Here is a 17973-nt window from a genome sequence, read left to right as displayed (position 1 = left end):
TTTTAGCATAAAATGTAAGCATTTCCATATGAGTCAGTGATTTTAGCATTGTTGTGTCTTCATATGAGACCAAGCTGTGAATTTAAATAGTAGCATATGTCATACTTATATATACAGGCAGTATTTTAAATGACTAACTATGACAATATTAGTGATACTGATTTGAAATTTTCAGCCTGCTGAGTGAACATTTGTGATCTGAAAAATCTACACTAAGTGACATAGCTGCTGAGTAACTAATAATGTGAATTTTGCCCTTTTCTATCCACCCACGGCCTTTTTGTTTGTAAATGTGTGTTGGGTGACAAGTGGAGTTGGCATCCTGCTCTGGGAGGAAAACTTGAATTAGTTATGCCAACAACAGTGCTGGGACCCCATGATGTATATCATGTCACATATTACGGCCATAACTAGGCAAATAACCTTGCACAGAGAATAAGCACCTATGGTCTCCTAAGCATTTAAATTGTTAACCATAAATGCTTTGCATTTGTTAAAGCAGTTGCTCAAAACAGCTGCTATTAGTGGTACAGTCAGAATTCTCTGGATGTTGTACACCTCCAAGAGGATGTGATGAATAAATAGTCTCTGCCAAATCACCATGTCATTTAGCATTAGGGGGCATGGAATGGAAGAGCCACCGAAGTTGGTTATTTAATCATATTGTTCAAGGAGGGGCGGAATCTTTACCAATATTGCATGGCTGTAAATACTATGGAGGCATGGACTGAATTCTGATAAATATAAATTGGGGTCCAAAAAACATATACAATTACCAACAGTAATGGTAAACCCATGAGCCCTCTTGATGTAAAACTTTATAAGGGAGTGAAGACTTGAATTTTCTCCATGTTTATCCATGTTTTGTTAATGTGTATTATATCAAGGTCCCCATTAACAGAATCTACAAAATGGCTCATTACTAAAATAGGTGGTTCCTTTGATGGAAAAAAAAACCCTCTACTTTGACAATGAAATAAAATGCAGCTCCTGACAATGAAATAAAATGCAGCTCCAGCCATGATTTGGTAATCTATGAAAGGGTATTTAGGGGCTATATGTCTTTCCTATTACTGTGGTAGCAAATTACCACAAATGTGTAGGGTTAAAACTACACAAATTTCTTATCTTACATTCTATCATTCAGAAGTCCAACATGGGTCTCTCTGGGCTAAAATCAAGGAGCTGGCTGGGCTGTGTTACTTCCTGGAACCTCTAAGGGAGAATCCATGTCCTGTCTTTTGCAGCTTCTCAAGCCACATAGCTCCCTTCTTCTGATGTCAAAAACAACAATATCAGATTGAGTCCATGTCACATCCTACCACTTCAGTCTTCTTTTCTACCTGCCTTTTCCATTTTTAAGGACTTCTGTGATTACATTGGGTCCCCCAGGTAATCCAGGACAATCTCCATAAAGTCAGCAGATTAACAACCTTAATTCTATCTGCAACCTTAGTCTCCCTTTCTCATTTAAGGCAACGTATTCACAGGTTCCAGGGATTAGGAGGTAGAAATTTGGGGGGGACCACTATTCTGTTTACTATGGTGGCTAATCCAAGAATTCCTGGAATCTGTTTGGCAATTTCTGAAAAACATGATTCCAAAAAGATTTGCCTTCTGCCATAGAAGAATTTTATGCATGCATCATGTATGAACAATAAAAAAGGAGGTATCTCCAGGAGAAGGGTCTTATAATTGATGTGTATATGGTTCAAGAGTAGGGAAATTGTGCATCGGGCACAAAGTTTAGCTGCCAATCTGACTGATCAATTTGCCAACCAGACTTATGCAAGAAAAAGACTTTCTGTTAAAGTGGCAAGACCCAGGAATATTTTAGTGGTGGATTAGCCATAACCTAAAGAGAAGAGAATACTCAATAAAATAACTTTTTAAAAAAGATTTTATTGGGATGCCTGGGTGGCTCAGTGGTTAAGCATCTGCCTTTGGCTCAGGACATGATCCTGGAGTCCCAGGATCAAGTCCCACATCAGGCTCCCTGCATGGAGTCTGCTTCTCCTTCTGCCTAGGTCTCTGACTCTCTCTCCATTTCTCTCATGAATAAATAAATAAAATATTTAAATAAAGATTTTATTTATGGATGTATTTATTTAGAGAGAAATCAGGGGGAGGGGCAGAGGGTAAGAGAGAACCTCAAGCAGATTCTGTGCCCAGCACAGAGCCTGATACAGGGCTCCATCTCACAACCCCGAGATCATGACCCAATCTGAAATCAAAAGTCAGATACCCAACTGACTGTACCATCCAGGTGCCCCTATTAAAGTAGCTTCTGCTGTAGGCAGGACTAAAGATAGGTTTAGGTTTGAAATAGAAAATCAATTCAGATCACTCAATGGGGGTCAAGAACTTAAAATAATAAGTTGTGCAAGGATTATTGTCTTCTCCATAATGCTATGGTGAGTTTTCTACAACTATATGGAGAAACCCTAACAGTATCACTAATATAGGCCAGAGGGGCTTTATTTTTGAAGGCTATACAAAGAGGGACAGTGTGCATGCATTCATCAGCACTCACTGTAGCTGAGGGCTGTGGGGAGTGCAGTGATAGGGACAGAGGATTATCTAAGGGTGTGGGGTGGGAATGAGGGCAGTCTCAACAGGAATTGGGTGAGTTGAAGTTGTGATGGAGTAATGAGACAACCATATGATGGAATAATATTCAACCATTTAGGAAGTGAGACATATTTTCATTGTGTTTGAGAGGGTCCATCAGCCACCAGCTCTGTATCCTTGAGCTAGTTACTGGACCTCTCTAAGTTCCAGGTTCCCTTCTCATAAAATGGAAATAATGCTAAAACTGGGATAATGCCTCAGGTTAATTGAAATGTTAACGAGATGGTAAATGTAAATATATTAGTACAGAATCTGATATATAACACGTGCCTTATAATTATTGGCTGTTCTTGGCAATTTAATTATGAATATTATTATTAACTCACTAAGAAAACATGGAACAGTATCTGGGACATAAAAGTAAGGACAATTAAGATATAGAAGTAGAAAGATCCCCCCCCCCTTTTTTTGGTAAAAGCAACTCAAAATTATGTATATAGAGAGCTCATATAAGTATAGAAAAACATCAGAATATCTGGGTGGCTCAGTGGTTGGGCATCTGCCTTCGGCTCAGAGCATGATCCTGGGGTACTGGGGTCCTGGAATCGAGTCCCACATCGTGTTCCCCGTGGGGAGCCTGCTTCTCCCTGTGCCTATGTCTCTGCCTCTCTCTGTGTCTCTCATGAATAAATAAATAAAATCTTTAAAAAAGAGAAAAATGTCTGAAAATACACCTGTTAATAATAATACTGGGAATAGGACTGGATACAGATATCTTTAACTTCCAGCTTTATTACCATGATAAGAAAAAACAACTTTGTTGAATGCTGGCTCCCTGAAAATATCGCCAAAACAATCTGCCGATAAGACCGTCTCCTTAATAAATCCGTAATACTTTTGTAAAAACAGCAGCGAAGCACAAAAAGCAACATGTAAAGTAAATCTAAGCACTTGCACATAAACTTTGAAGACTTTCATAATTTGAAATCATTCCATCATCTCTCAAAGAATAGCCCTGTCTCCAATGTCCAAGATTCAAAAATCTAAAGTGGAACATCTGCCTCATAATTTCTTGGGAACCAGACCAAATGTAATTGGAAATCCACAAACTCAAGGATCATTGACATCTCCCACAGGGACATAAAACTGCCTGGTCATTCTACCCTCAAGCTTCCTTTTGCACAATGGAGATTCAGAAAGCTAGGAAACTGTGCAATTGCCAACAGCTGCTTTCTCCCTCTGCCTCAGTCTCAGGAACACTTGTTTAGTTATTTCACTGGCCTTTTCTCCATGGCTGGCCTAGCAGAGAAACTTGCAGAGAAACTGACAAGAGTGGGGAGATCTCTTAAAATAGAAGAGGTGAAAACTGTCTTAAAAAATAAATGCCATCATAGCATTTTAAGAATTAAACAACAATAAAACAAAACAAAACAAATTACTGATGAGTCCTAGATCAGCCAAATGCTTTTTGCCTCCCGTATAGTCCTAGTTACCTTTCTGAGAAAAGAAGGTCTTTTCACCATGACAACAGCCATCTATCCATCATTCGAGTGATAACAAATATATACATAATGAGCATATGTTTTGTTTCATGAAGATGGACACGTTTCCATTGAAGTAAGTTGCTAAGTAAGAAACATTTCTTGGTCAACCTTGTCCTTTTAGAAGATTTAGCTCCATGTAATTGGGCAAATACTTATTTAATCCTTGTGTGTTCTGTTCAGTTCTGAGAGACATAGAAGAAACAAATGTTACAGATAAAATTCTTGTCTATTGAGGGATTACAGTATCATTGGGAATGGGACAGAAATATTTGGTATCTTTCTTTGCATGACCAAGGCCACAGTGACACCGCCTTTAAAGATTCTGCTCATCTGTCTTATAAAGGAGGAGGCTAGGCTGGGAGCACAACAAACATCTAAAATTAGGGAGACTTGAGTCCAAATAGGCTGTGTTCATTCCTTTGGGTGAATTGTTAAAAACAAGGCATTTAATTCTTCAAAAACTTTTCACCTATAAAATAGCTATTGGAATTAAATGAGATGATGCATTCATGTTCTTGGCACAGTACTGTCAAATATAATAATATATATTATACATATTAATCACTATAAATTAGAATTATTCTGAGTCAAAAGACTCTGCATTTGAATTCTGTATCCACCCCCTTTACTACCATGGGCAGATCACATAATCTCTCTAAACTTCAGTTTCCTCAATATGACGATAGTATGAGTACTTACCTCCCAGGATGATGGTGGGAATTAAATGAGGTATTATATGCAAGGTGTCTGACTTGAAGCCTGGTACATGATTCTGTGCTATTGGTTTTTTGGGGGGGAGGCTGCCACAAAGTAGATGCTTTGCTATAATTGAGATTGCTGGCTTTACATGAGTCCTTCCCTTCAGCTTAAGAACCCAAGCATATGATTATGTGGTCTCATTCATTTGGGGAATATAAAAAATAGTTAAAGGGAATAAAGGGGAAAGAAGAAAAATTGAGTGGGGAAAATATCAAAAAGGGAGACAGAACATGAGAGACTCCTAACTCTGGGAAACGAACAAGGGGTGGTGGAAAGGGAGGGGGTGAATGGGTGATGGGCACTGAGGGGGTCACTTGAGGGGATGAGCACTGGGTGTTATGCTATATGCAAATTGAACTCCAATAATAATAATAAAAAGAACCCAAGCATACGTATGTCATTCTGCTTTCTGCCAGGTGCTAAGCCTGAATTTTATCTATTTCTACTAATAATCACCCTCTGAGGCAAGTTTTAATTATAGAGCTAGGGAAACTGAGGCTCAGGAATGGTGGTTTGCCTGGGGCTATGCATGAGTCTGAAATCCAGGAGTCCTTGGGTAAGTAAGATTTAAACTATTCAGTATCTCAGTTCTTTTCTTATATGTGTTCCATGCTTCCTGAATTAACCCTTTCCAAGGAATCAGATTCAGAACTCCAGTGCAAGATCTCTCTCTACAATATACTGCTCACCAGAACTCTCTGTAATGATGGAAATGTTCTAAGGCTGTGCTATCCAATAAGAGAGCCGTTGGCCCCTTGTGGCCTTAGTTATTAGCCCTTGAAATGCGGATAGTGTGATACTGGAGCTGTTTCTTAAATTTCATTTAATTTTTTTAAAAAAGATTTTTTATTTATTCATGAGAGACACACACACACACACAGAGGCAGAGACATAGGCAGAGGGAGAAGCAGGCTCCATGAAGGGAGCCCAATGTGGGACTTGATCCCAGGACCCCAGGATCATGACCTGGGCCAAAAGTAGATGCTCAACCACTGAGCTACCCAGGTGCCCCAAATTTCATTTTATTTTAAATAAAAAATTTAAATACTCACACATACCTCATGGCTATGAATTTGGACAACAGGTCTACAGTATCCCTGGCAGATAATCATCTTGTCTTTGCTTGAACGACCTAAGTGTCATCTAGTCAATTGCTTTCTGTCTCTGGACATAAGAGATAGGCCTTCATTCTTTTGGACTAACATCTGTTGCCCTCTAACTTTTACTTACTTGGTCCTAATTTTTCCCTGGAGTTATATAAAGTATGCTTAATCAATTCCACAAAATAGTATTCTCTAATACTCTTCACCATGCACAAATCTTCATAATTGCAAAGCATTCTGGGGTCAGGGGTTTTTTATGAGGCTACTGTGTGGAGTCAGCATACTGGGATGATGATAATAGAACGATGGTAATAATAATCATTACCGTGTACTAAGCACATACTACATGGCAGGTATTGTTTTGATCCCTTTATGTAAGTTATCTCATTTATCTGTTACAACCACTTTAGAGGTTAGGTCCTGTTTATTAGTGCAATTTAAGGAAAAGGAAACTGAGACAAAGGGAAGTTAAGTGCAAGCCATACCCCTTGGAAGTGGTGGAGCCAGATTTTGAAACAGGGTAGCCTGAATTCAAAGCCCATGTTCTTAACCACACTGCAATCTGACTTCACAAGACCCAAATTCAAGGAACTGAGAGAGCATGAAAATCACACCACATGACTGAGGGCTCATCAGGGCTCAGGAGTCCTCCATTCAGGAAGACAGGCTTTAAAAGGAAAACATTATGGACCCAGTTTGCAAGAACCTTTTACTTCCCCTAAAATTCTTGCCAGGCTGCAAACACTACTTCCTCAAGTGGCTACAATGAAAGGGACCCGAAAAGCTGCTCTTGCCCAGGGTTTCAACCCCAGGTACAGAGGCCCAGAAGCTCATGTAAACGAGTGAAGTGGATTGGTTATTTTAATGTGTCTTGATTTCCTCAAATTTGTTCTTGCCTTTTTGTTTTGTTTTTGTTTTGTTTTTAGATCCTGTGCTCTCAGGTTGTCTCTTAGTTTCTCACTCTTCATAGAGATTTGAGTACAGTTGAATAATTCATAGCCTCTTGATCAACCCTACTACCGCTGAAGGTGCCAGGTGAGCATAGCTTGTCACCCAGTCCTATTGTCTGGGAAGAAGTGGAGAGAGGAGGGGACACTGATGCAAACTGAGGGGCAAATGTCCTCTCTACAGGGGGCAGTGGCGACTCTGCTGCTTATCACTGCCATGGTCAAGTGTATAAAGCTCTGCACACAGTACTTTTGTCATCAAATCCCCCTGAGCTTTCAAGGGAGGTGTGAAATCCAAATTTTTTATGTAAAATATTTTATAATTTTTAAGTATTAATAATTCAAATAAAAAAAATTCTGTACTAAAGGCACAGTGGTACCCTAAACTGGATCTTGAGATAGAGAAAGGACATTAAAAGAAAAACAAATGAAATCTGAATAAAGTCTGGAGTTTAGTTTTTTAAAAAATCGCAGGTTAGTTTAAAAAAAAAAAAGCCCATGGCCAAAACTAGAGGGTCAGTTAATATGTATGTAGCCCACGGGCTGCTAACATGTCATCTCTAATCCCTCTGATTTCGACATTTAATGATACGGAAGCAGAGGCCCAAAGCTCAAAAACACATTGCTCAAAGTCATATGAATCAGTTACAGTGTTTTGGCTAGAAACCCTATTTCATATTGCTCAGGCCAGGGTTGATTAATTCTTGAATTGTAATAGAACTTTCCATTTTTTAGTCCACACTTGGAATAAAGCAAGCCTTACTGATTTTACTTGTGAAGTTCATCACATGTGGCAAGACATGTGACAGAAATGTGCCACCTTGCTAGTGATGGAGATGCTTCCTCTTCTTCCTTCCCCACTGGCCTTCTTCCCCGGCTCTGTGCCTCAGGCTTGATTTTTCTCTTCACTGCCTTTTCCTGAATATTTAGAGCTTTCCTCCTATTGTTCCCTACCTCCCTGTAGCCACTGTTGCATGAAAAGCCAGATTATGCCGCAAACAGTGGCTATGAATACAAAACAATGTGCTTACCCATAAACCTAGTTTAGAAACACCCTTCCATTAAAGCATCAAGAAAATTTCACACCACCAAGTAAGAATTATGACTAGAGAGCTGGTGCCACACCAGTCACCTTCTATACTTGTGCAGCCAAGCAGAAAACGATAAGGCTGGGATCACCTGTAAGTGGCCAACAGGATAAACATGTCTTCAGTAAAGAAACAAAGAGATGCTTGCATAGTCTAGCTTGACCATGTGACTTGTAGGGAATAGAGAGGATTTAAGAAAGTAGACTACAGACTTGTTTGTCCAAAAGTGGACCAAAAGGTTTAGGTGAGTTTCATAAAAGCAAGTGGGAGATGAGTGAAAAATCAGAGCCTGGGATAAAGGATCATTCCAGCAAAAGAGGATAACAAACTTATAGAGTGTACTCTTTTCTGCACTGGGTATAATTCAAGGACTGATGAATAAGGGAGTAATCTCTGTGAGAAAAGTTACAATTTTAAGAGGAAAAAAAGCCCCCCCAACTTTTTAAGAGATGGAAGGAGAGAGAGAGAGAGAGAGAGAGAGAGAGAGAGAGAGAGAGAGAATCTTAAGCAGTTTCCATGTCCAGCGTGGAGCCTGATGTGGGGCTCCATCCCACAACCCTGAGATCATGACTGGAGCCAAAAATCAAGAGTTAGATGCTTAACCAACTGAGTCACCCAGGCAACTGCAAAGAAGCCATTTTCTAAGTGTTGTGGTTTACTACTGCATCAGTTTGGCTAACATGGAGCTAAGCTTTCCAGATTCTTTGCTTTGTGACTCTGAGTCAATCTTGAACACAACAGAAGTCTGAGATTCTGAAGTCTGTCACAGTTAGAGGTGTCAAGGAAAGCTGTGGACTCCTGGTTGCCCTCCTCTCTCCTAGGCTGCTGACCCTGACCTCAGAACTAATGAGATTCTGGGACTAGAGCCTTCCATGGGCCTCTCCACCAGTGGTTAGGGTACCTGTTTTTCCATATTCCCATGCAAGCTACTACTGGTCCACCTTCACCAGAGCTTTGTGAGGGCGGGTTAGGAACCTTCCTCACATCTTCTAGTGCCTTCAGACCCTCACTTCTCCAGCTTCTCCCACAAGCATGTATCCTTATTCCTATTTTACAACCCTTACTCCTAATACTCTTAGAAATCCTGCCCTTACACTGACCTCTGCTTCATGTACTAAAGCAGTTCTCTGGGTGGTATTTTCCCAAGTTTACCAGATCACAATTACCTTGGTTGCTTATTAAAAGCACAGATTCCGGGCAGTCTGGGTGGCTCAGCAGTTTAGCACCGCCTTCAGCCCAGGGCCTGATCCTGGGGACCCAGGATCGAGTCGAGTCCCATGTCAGGCTCGCTGCATGGAGCCTGCTTCTCCCCCTGCCTGTGTATCTCCCCCCCCCCCCCGTCTCTCATGAATAAATAAATAAAATCTTAAAAAAAATACACCCACAGATTCCTAGGACCTATCTCAAGCTTAATTAATCAGAATATTTGGGACAGCAGTGGCCCAAGAACCCACACTTTCAGGTCACTCTTGAAATCGAGTAATTTTTGGCTACACAGTTGGTAACTTAGGTTGGACATTAGAACCACCTGGGGAGCTTTAATAAGAAATACTGATGCCAGGGTCCCACGTCCAGAGATTTGTATTTCGTTGATCTGAGCACAGCCTGGACATCAGGATTTCAAAGCTTCTATGGGATGCCCACATGCCACGTGCCGCCAAGGGTGAGAAGCCCTGCTCTGGGGGAATAAAGGTGAGTCACCTAATAAGAAGAAATAATTTTCTTCTAACTCACTAGCAAAATATGATAGGACCATATATGCTCCAGCCAAAGAATTCTTTTATAGAATTTTAAAGTCAGTGTTCCAGCGAGAAGGGGTCAGTGGTCATTTAGCAATGCCCTCAATTCTGCCCTTAGGTTAGGACACTGTGGCCAGAGAGGTTAAGTGGCTGGTTCAAGGCCACACAGCTAGTTATTAGAAGACCCTGCACAGAGCTCTTTTTGCCACACATAAGCAATCTTTCATCAATGTTTAATTGTGCCTGGAATAAATGTTCTTCCATATAATTGACTCTGTTCTGAAGAGGCACCCTGCTGCTTTTCTGTTAAAAGGGGGTTTAAATTACATCCAAAAAACAAACAGGAAGTACTAGATCAGTACTTACCTCCTCTTGCAGAAGTCCTACAAATTCCACCACACAAAAGAAACACACTGGGACCTTTTAAATATGCAGATCCTGAGAGGCTGATTGAGGTGATCTGTGGCTGGCCTAAGAATCTGCAGTTCCTACCTAATTATTAATGTACATCCTTCCTACTCCCTGTGATTCTGATGCTGAAAGTCCAGGGGCCAGACTTGGTGCAGCCCTGTCCTGTCATTAGATTCTAAACAGTGGAATAAAATATTTAAATGAGAACAGCATCTAGCTTTCATCATATATAACACTATATTTGACGTTTTTCCAAATTTGTGCAGAACATTAAGCTCTCAGCTCTTCTAGATCAGAGATTATATTCACAGCTTCTAAAGTAATGCTCTATCAAACAAAGCCAATTTAATCACTGACTGAATACATACAAATTTCTGCCTAACTGCAGTCTTACCATCCATAGTTTGGCTCACCAGAGTTTGAAAATAATGCATGCTAAATATATACCAATTGGCATATATACCAATATACTTGCATGTGAATAATTCAGTTTATATCCCTTAAACCACTCATAGACTGGATCCTACAGAGATCAGAGAAGTATCACTGATGAATCAAACCAACTGGGTTGGGAGTTTCATAGGAGGTAGTGGGACTGTGGCTAATTTATAGCTCATTTTGTGTCTAGAAAGAATAGTTGTTATTTTGGTCTTGCTCCCCCATTCTGGCCCCCAAGAGAAGATGAGAATCGAGATCAAGATTCTATAAACTAAGATCTGAGAGCCAAACCCGACCCCCACACCCATCTGCCTTTGCAATGGGACATAGCCACACTCTTATTTAAGTATCGCCTGTGGCTGCCTTCTCTCTACCCTGACAATTAAATATTTGTGACTGAGATCTATGGCCTTCAAAGCCTTAAAATATTGACTCTCTGGCCCTTTACAGTTTAAATTTCCTGATCCCTGATCTAGATTTGTTATGCGTGAAATTTTAAAATGCCAGTTCAAACTCTAAAAACACTGCATGTCCAAATAGAACAGATATGTGGACGAGCTGAACAGTCATTATTGTTCACCCTGCCCTTCTTCTTGCCTGTATGGGTGAGAATATGACTTGATAGGGCAGAGAGATAGGGCAGTCATTTCTGTAAGGCCTTTTCATAAAACAGTATCATGTCCAAAGAAATGAGCACGTACGAACTCTGATATTTGATGGAGAATTTTGGCAATTAGAAAACATTTTGCTTGTGGCAACAAAATAATAAACAAGCCCAGAGGATTTTGAAGATAATAGAGCCAGATTTAAGAAATAAAGAGGCCTCAGAGAAAAGGTACAGTGGGGGAAATTCTACCTCAAATTTTGTGATGCCCATCACAGCAAAATTTCAGCAAAATTTCCTGAGTACATGGAGAATGTGATTCAGGAGAAGTTTCCAAAAAGAAAAATTCATCAGTTCCTTGTAATGAACAAGAAGCAGGTTGGTATCAGCCTTCTAAGAAGGTCTTAACATCAGAAATCCAGTTTGTTTCAGAAGCAGAGCCTTCTAGAACTTTTATGAACAGTGTTTTAAAATTATCAAAAGCTGTTCCTATTGCTTTCCCCTAACCCTCTATTTTATATGAGTCCTTGATCTTTTCCACTGCACTTTTTCCAACCATTATACTTTTCATGCAGGAACGTGATCCCTGTGGCTGTTGGAGGATTGCAGTAATTCATTCTTACATTTCATGTTGAGTTTTAAAAATTGCTTTCAGAGGTATTGGGGGTAGAAGAGAGAAGGAAGAAAACAAGGGTCATAAAGAAGCTTGGGTTGAAATATTTCAGAAGTGTAGCAAGATGGAAATCCTCTACAATTCACTGGTGTTTTAGGAGCCAAACTTAAATAACAGCTCAGACAAAAGACCTGAGTTGGGTCTTACAGCCTAAATTCCCTTCCTCCACCCTCTCAGATGCAGCCAAGGAATAAAATGTGGAAGACAGGTCTTTTTTTTTTTTTAAGATTTTTATTTATTTATTCATGAGAGAGAGAGAGAGAGAGAGAGAGAGAGAGGCAGAGACACAGGCAGAGGGAGAAGCAAGCTCCTCGCAGAAGCCCGATGTGGGACTCGATCGCGGGACTCCAGGAACACACCCCTGGCCAAAGGCCAGCGCTAAACCGCTGAGCCACCCAGGGATCCCCAAAGACAGGTCTTAAATAGCTTGCAAATGGTGCTCCATCCCCCCAATTTCTAGCTCAAAAAAGCATGGGTGTAATGAAATAAAACTCTGTTATTCAAGTAGTCAAATACATTTGATGGTAGAAGACAAGCAACTTCAAATATACCATCAAGAAACAAAGACGTAATGGTGTCTAAATCTGTGTTCGGGCTTAGAACTCATGAGACATTCCATCGTAATAATATGGACAAATAAAAACACTGGTCAGCATAGACTTAACTGTGCACAACGCTCTATAATGAGCACTTAACATACATTATCTCTTTAATTCTTATAGGGTATCATCCTACCATCCTAGGTCTATGCAAAGACCCTGAGATCTAGAGAGGTAAAGTAACTCATTCTAGATGATACAAAGCTTGATACAGGCTAGAATAAAAAAACTTTGTTTTTTTCTACTTTCAGTTTTCCAGTAACACTGTGGGGTGTGTTTGTTTTATAGAGAGAGTATATATAAATGTTCTGAGAAATGAACACCATGGAGTTGGTAAATGGTCGCATCAGGATAGAACCCGGATCTCCTGACTTTGGTGCCCTTTCCATAGTCCACACCATTCCGCACCTGAAAATCTTCTAGCCCACCATTCCTAGTAGAGAGAAATACAGAGAAAGAATCTCAACAGGAGTGGAGCTATTCAGAGATGTTACCAGTGAACAAGGTGCAGAGGATAAAAGTAGCTACTTCAAAATGGACCCTTTCAAAAGGCAGATCACAGGTGACTGTTGCTAGAATATATACTGTGAATAAAAGCTAAGGCTCTTACACACACACACACAATAACACCAAAGCTAGTGATCTTAAAGTAGAAATCAGCCAACTCTGGTCCTATTGGCCAAATCTATCCCCAAGTTTGTTCATTTGTTTGGTTTTGGGATTCTAAAAGTGAAATCATACAGTATTTGTCTTTTTCTGTCTGAGTCCTTTCATTTGGCATAATTCTCTCAAGATCTGTCCACATTGTTGCAAATGGCAAGATTTCATTCTTTTTAATGTCTAATTAGTATTATTTCATATATATCACATTTTCTTTATCCATTCATCTATTGGTGGGCACTTGGATTACTTCCATATCTCAATGGTTGTACATAATGCCACAAAGAGGGTGGGAGTGCATCTATCTTTTTGAATTGGTAGTTTTTTTTGCTTTTATAGGATAAATACTTGGAGTGGAATTGCTTGATCTTATGGTCCTTGTGGTTATTTTTTCAGGAGCCTCCATACTGCTTTCCAGAGTGGCTGCACCAGCATATACCACCAGCAACAGTGCAAGAGTATTTACTTTTCTCCATTTTTGCTTGTTATTGAATTATATGAGTTCTTTATATATTTTGGGTATTAACTTCTTATTGCATATATAATTTGCAAATATCTTCTTTCATTAAGCAGGTTAGCTTTTTGTTGATGGTTGCTTTCACTGTGCAGAAGCTTTTCATTGTGGTATAGTTCCATTTGTTTCTTTTTGCCTTTTTTTTTTTTTTTTGCCATTGCTTCTCTAATCACATCTGAAAATATATGCCTATGATCAGTATCAAGGAGCTTAAAATGTGTTTTCTTCTAGGAATTTTATGGTTTCTGGTCTTACATTCTTAAATCAATTTTGAGTTACTTTGTGTGTATGGTATACAATAGTGGTCCAGTTTTCCCAATCACCGATTGAAGAAATGCTCTTGTCTGCATTGTATATTCTTGTCTCCTTTGGAATCAATTAATATACATATGGCCAAATGTACATGGCTTTACTTGTGGACTTTCTATTCTTTTCTATTGATTTATGTGTCTGTTTTTATGCCAATATCATACTGTTTTGATTACTGTAAGTTTGTAGTAGTTTGAAATCAGGGAGTGTGAACAGCGTCCAGCTTTGTTCTTTCTCAGTAACAGAAACAGATAGTTTTGAGATCTTTTGTTGTTCTGTACAAATTCTATGATTGTTTTTTCCATTTCTGTGAAAAATGCCACTGGAGTTTTGATAGGGACTGCAGTGAATCTATAGATTGCTTTGAGTAATATGGACACTTTAACAACATTAATTCTTTGAATCAATGAAGAGAGAATATCTGATTTTCAATTAGTTCAATTTCTTTCATCAATGTCATAGTTTTTTATGTGCAAGTCTTTTACATTTTGGTTAAATTTATTTCTAGATATTTTATTCTTTTGATAGAATTATAAATGAGATTTTTGTCTTAATTACCCTGATACTTCAATGTTAATGAATAAAAGTGCATTGTTTTTTTTTCTTAGATTGATTGTGCACCTTGCAAATTTACTAAATTTGCTTATTATTTCTAAAAGTTTTTTTTGTGGAGTCCTTAGAATTTTTTTAATATAAAACTACATCATCTGCAAATAGTAATAGTTTTATTTCTTCCTTTCCAGTTTGAATGACTTTTCTTTTCCCTGCCTAATTGCTCTGGCTAAGACTTCTGATACTGTGTTGAATAAAAGTGGCATCCATGTCTTGTTCCTGATCTCATACAAAAAGCTTTCAGCTTTTAACTGTTAAGTATGATATTAGATGTCAGCTTGTCATATATGGCCTTTATTATGTGGATAATAAGGCCTTTTTAATATGGTATTTAATAATACCACTTTTTTTTTATCATAAATGGATGATGAACTTTGTCAAATGCGTCCTGTGCATCTATTGGAATGATGATTTTTATGTTTCATTTCATTAATGTGGTGTATCTCATGGTTGATTTGTAGATGTTGACCATCCTTGCCTCTACTTGCTCATGGTGTATGATCCTTTTAACATATTGATGAATTTGGTTTGCTAAAACTTTGTTCAGGATTTCTGCATCCATATTCATCAGGAATATTTGCCTGTAATTTGTGTGTGATGCACCTGTATGTGTTTTGTGTTTATATATTTATACATATTTATACATTTTAATATTTATATAATATTTCATCTATATATTTTATATACATTGTTTATACATAAATAGTATATACAATAATTTTATATAATAAACATAAATATTGAATCACATATAATAAAAACATAAACATAATAAATATATAACTATATTATGTTTATAATAAAATTGATTTAAATTTGGGGCCGTTATTTTTTGGACTGAAACCTCTAACCATGGCTTTGCCATTTAAATGAAAAAACATCTATCAAGCACTGTGTATAACAACGGTCAGACAATAGAGGTTTGAAAAATGTTTGATCATTTGCAATCAACTCTTCTGCTGACTTGATAAAAATAAGTTAAGGAGTCCATTCAAGTACTGCTGTTTGGAGCTATTTATGATGGGAGGTCCCTTTGTGAGTAGGATGGTGGTGATTCCAGACTCAGAGAAGGAAAATGCTCGGTAAACAGAAGCCCCTGCTGAATATCTACATACAAAGCCTCATTGCATTTTGGTAGATTCCCCATCTTTAAGCACTTTTAAATATTTTTGCTTTTCAATGAGACAAATTCAATCTATATTCAGGTAGTAAGGTCCCAAGGAAACTGAATCAACAAAAGCAACTAAAAAGCCAGCCATTACTTTGTCAACTCTCTTCAGTGTATCTGCTGACTCATCCTTTTCACCTCTACCACCCCTCCCCCAAAATACTGTATGAATTTCCAGTGGGATACCGTTGGCTTTCCAGAAGTTTCATTGAAAAACATTCAAAAACTATCATCTGATAAACACAACACTTTTTGCTGAGGCCTGCTTTTTAGTTTTGTTTTTCTTTTTGAATTTCTAGCTCTCAGAATAGTATTTTCTAGGCAAGAGCCAAAACTTGAACAAGATAGTATTCACTGCCTTAACGAAATACTTAAACATGATCTCCTGGGTCTCCTCGTCAAGCTGAAACATCACTCTATGATTTATGTCAATACATTGCCTCTTTTCTCACCTTCTTCTCTGACTTCTTACACTCTGAGTACTGCTAATCCCTTTTCTATTTTCCTTGAATCAGAGGATTTTCTTATGTAAAAGAGCGCAGCTCAGGTGGTTTAGCGGTTTGGTGCCACCTTCACCCCAGGGTCTAATCTTGAAGACCTGGGATCCAGTCCCACCTCAGGCTCCCTGCATGGAGCCTGCTTCTTCCTCTGCCTGTCTCTCTCTCTGTCTCTGTCTCTCTCTCTCATGAATAAAGAGCAGCTTTCTGTATTTGTCCTGGTGTATAAAGAAAGGCTGCAGTGAGCAGACTAAGGGCAGATGGGAAGTAAAAAGCAGCTGCTGCCTGGTCCCAGGTTCAGGTTTATTCTAGGCCTATTTGCCTGGACTTCCATGGAGATCACTTCTGGCCCTGGTTGTACACTTTGTTTCAATTCCTTGTGGTCCCTTGCCTTGATGAAGGGCCTGTGGAGATTTAACAGCACACAGAGTGTCCAGAGAGGTCACCAGTTGGGTGGGGTCTGAAATGAAGCTCTCTTCCAGACTCGGTGTAGACTGTTAGTGAAGGCTACTATTTTATGAGACTCCCTGTATTATCAGTCTCCTAAAATATACATATGAATGAGGCATTCAATTATAATTTCATATTTTAAAGACTATAATGGAACTTAAAATCTATTTATTTATCTCTCTTATAGTCAGTGATTAAGAGTACAAGTTTGGGTGGTGAAAAGCCTGTGTCATCTCACCTCCCTGTATCTCAGTGTGGACATCTGTTCAACAGGGATAACAATCTGACTCAGGGACATTTAAAGATTGAATAGAAATAATGACACAACGCAGGGAGCACCTGCAGGATGAAGGCCCTGTAGGTATTTATTCCTTCTTTCCTTCTTATCTTCATTATTAGCTGTGGTAGAACAAACTAAAACCTAGAAATTCAGAAAAGTTGAGTGATGGAGCCCAAGTCACAGAAATAGTTAGGGGCAAAGTCAGGGTTGAACCAAGGTAATGTGCTGTCTAGCTCACTCTGACCATTGGTCTAGGAGGGGGATGCTTACACTAACAACTCAGACCTGAGAAGCAGATGGCATGAGAGCTGGCTCACATGGACACCTGTGGCTCTGGAGCTCCCAGATGAAATTATGATGCAAAAAACATGGTGAAGAGACACGGCACATAGAGATAGGCAGATTTGGGTTCCTAACTTATTTCCACAAATTCAGGTCTTTAACCCGGGGTTCCGGAACCTTGTCAGGTCACGTGGTATCAACAATGTCTCTGTGGTTTCTTCATGGTATATGCTAGGCCCAACCAGTACTCCACCTTTCTAGCTATTAAGTGGATAGTATCAACTTTTCATAGATATTTTTGTTCTACAAACTTAGGAGCCATTTGGAAATATGATATACATAACTTGAAAGATTAAACATTATAAAAGATATATTCCATATGTAATAAAATGGTATATAAATATTTTACACACTTACATATTTAATATACACAAAATATATAGATATTTATTTATAAATATGGAACACATTTAAAATACAAAATGTATTTAAATATGTTTACTGTATTTATGTATAAAATAGATATGGAATAGAATATATAAATATTATATATGAAATACAGATTTTTACATTCAGAAAATTCACATAAATTTGTATATATTACAGAATATTATAAGATAATATTGCAGCACAACTCTATAGACATCAGAATCAGATCAGATCCCACCACTCTTCTTTCTTTTTTTTTTTAATTTATTTTTATTTTTTATCTTTTTTTACCACTC

At 38.6% G+C, this 17973-nt stretch overlaps 1 protein-coding gene across 2 annotated transcripts in view; it reads right to left on the bottom strand.

Moving 5' to 3' along the window:
* The window catches only part of TAFA1 (TAFA chemokine like family member 1), a 484754-nt gene that overhangs the window by 150731 nt on the left and 316050 nt on the right, over window positions 1–17973 (bottom strand). The window lies entirely within an intron of this gene.

The sequence above is a fragment of the Vulpes lagopus genome, chromosome 7 (assembly GCF_018345385.1).
Source record: "Vulpes lagopus strain Blue_001 chromosome 7, ASM1834538v1, whole genome shotgun sequence".
Taxonomy (NCBI): domain Eukaryota; kingdom Metazoa; phylum Chordata; class Mammalia; order Carnivora; family Canidae; genus Vulpes; species Vulpes lagopus.
This window is presented reverse-complemented; position numbering and strand designations above follow the sequence as displayed.